Source organism: Zea mays, chromosome 10 (assembly GCF_902167145.1).
Source record: "Zea mays cultivar B73 chromosome 10, Zm-B73-REFERENCE-NAM-5.0, whole genome shotgun sequence".
In the NCBI taxonomy this organism is placed as follows: domain Eukaryota; kingdom Viridiplantae; phylum Streptophyta; class Magnoliopsida; order Poales; family Poaceae; genus Zea; species Zea mays.
Window position 1 is genome coordinate 12,387,969 of NC_050105.1, and position 2,577 is coordinate 12,390,545.

The following is a 2,577-nucleotide window of genomic DNA, read 5'->3' on the forward strand; positions in this document are numbered from 1 at the left end:
ACGTGCGCCCAGGGAACTCTTGGGATCTTCGAAGCTGCCGCCAGTAGCTAGGGGAGTCTCTCCGGGACTACATCCGGCGATTCTCGAAGCAGCGCACCGAGCTGCCCAACGTCACCGATTCGGATGTCATCGGCGTGTTCCTCGCCGGCACCACCTGCCGCGACCTGGTGAGCAAGCTGGGTCGCAAGACCCCCACCAGGGCGAGCGAGCTGATGGACATCGCCACCAAGTTCGCCTCTGGCCAGGAGGCAGTTGAGGCCATCTTCCGGAAGGACTAGCAGCCCCAGGGCCGCCTACCAGAAGATGTCCCCGAGGCGTCAACTCAGCGCGGCACCAAGAAGAAGGGCAAGAAGAAGTCGCAAGCGAAACGTGACGCCGCCGACGCGGACCTTGTCGCCCCGCCGAGTACAAGAACCCTCGGAAACCTCCCGGAGGTGCCAATCTTTTCGACAAGATGCTCAAGGAGTCGTGCCCCTATCATCAGGGGCCCATCAAGCACACCCTTGAGGAGTGCGCCATGCTTCGGCGCCACTTTCACAAAGCCGGGCCACCCGCGGAGGGTGGCAGGGCTCGCGACGACGATAAGAAGGAAGATCACAAGGCAGGAGAGTTCCCCGAGGTCCACGACTGCTACATGATCTACGGTGGGCGAGTGGCGAACGCCTCGGCTCGGCACCGCAAACAAGAGCGTCGGGAGGTCTGCTTGGTAAAGGTGGCGGCGCCAGTCTACCTAGACTGGTCCGACAAGCCCATCACCTTCGACCAAGACGACCACCCCGACCGCGTGCCGAGCCCGGGGAAATACCCGCTCGTTGTCGACCCCGTCATCGGCAACGTCAGGCTCACCAAGGTCCTCATGGACGGAGGCAGCAGCCTCAACATCATCTACGCCGAGACCCTCGGGCTCCTGCGGATCGATTTGTCCTCGGTCCGGGCAGGCGCTGCGCCTTTTCATGGGATCATCCCCGGGAAGCGCATCCAACCCCTCGGACAACTCGATCCACCCGTCTGCTTTGGGACACCCTCCAACTTCTGAAGGGAGACCCTCACGTTCGAAGTGGTCGGGTTTCGAGGAACCTACCACGCAGTGCTGGGGAGGCCATGCTACGCCAAGTTCATGGCCGTCCCCGACTACACCTACCTCAAGCTCAAGATGTCGGGCCCCAACGGGGTCATCACCGTTGGCCCCACGTACCGACACGCGTACGAATGCGACGTGGAGTGCGTGGAGTACGCCGAGGCCCTCGCCGAATCCGAGGCCCTCATCGTCGACCTAGAGAGCCTCTCTAAGGAGGCGCCAGACGTGAAGCGCCACGCCGGCAACTTCGAGCCAGCGGAGACAGTTAAATCCGTCCCTCTTAACCCCAGCAACGACGCCTCCAAGCAGATCCGGATCGGCTCTGAGCTCGGTCCCAAATAGGAAGCAGTGCTCGCCGACTTTCTCCGCGCAAACGCCGACGTCTTCGCGTGGAGTCCCTTGGACATGCCCGGCATACCGAGGGATGTCGCCGAGCACTCGCTGGATATCCGAGCTGGAGCCCGACCCGTGAAGCAGCCTCTGCGCCGATTCGACAAAGAAAAGCGTAGAGCCATAGGCGAGGAGATCCACAAGCTAATGGCGGCAGGGTTCATCAAAGAGGTATTCCATCCCAAATGGCTTGCCAACCCTGTGCTTGTGAGAAAGAAAGGAAGGAAATGGCGGATGTGTGTAGACTACACTGGTCTAAACAAAGCATGTCCGAAAGTTCCCTACCCTCTGCCTCGCATCGATCAAATCATGGATTCCACTGCTGGGTGCGAAACCTTGTCTTTCCTCGATGCCTACTCAGGGTATCACCAAATCAGGATGAAAGAGTCTGACCAGCTCGCGACTTCTTTCATCACACCTTTCGGCATGTACTGCTATGTTACCATGCCGTTCGGTTTGAGGAATGCGGGTGCGACATACAAAAGGTGCATGAACCACGTGTTCGGCGAACACATTGGCCGAACGGTCGAGGCCTACGTCGATGACATCGTAGTCAAGACGAGGAAAGCCTTCGACCTCCTTTCCGACCTTGGAGCGACATTCCGATGTCTCAAGGCGAAAGGCGTAAAACTCAATCCCGAGAAGTGTGTCTTCGGGGTCCCCCGAGGCATGCTCTTGGGGTTCATCGTCTCCGAGCGGGGCATCGAGGCCAACCCGGAGAAGATCGTGGCCATCACCAGCATGGGGCCCATCAAGGACTTGAAAGGCGTACAGAGGGTCATGGGATGCCTTGCGGCTCTGAGTCGTTTCATCTCGAGCCTCGGCGAAAGAGGCCTGCCTCTGTACCGCCTCTTAAGGAAGGTCGAGTGCTTCACTTGGACCCCTGAGGCCGAGGAAGCCCTCGGGAACCTGAAGGTGCTCCTCACGAACGCGCCCATCTTGGTGCCCCCCGCTGCCGGAGAAGCCCTCTTGATCTACGTCGCTGCAACCACTCAGGTGGTTAGAGTCGCGATTGTGGTTGAGAGACGAGAAGAGGGGCATGCATTTCCCGTCCAGAGGCCAGTCTACTTCATCAGTGAGGTACTGTTCGAGACCAAGATCCGCTACCC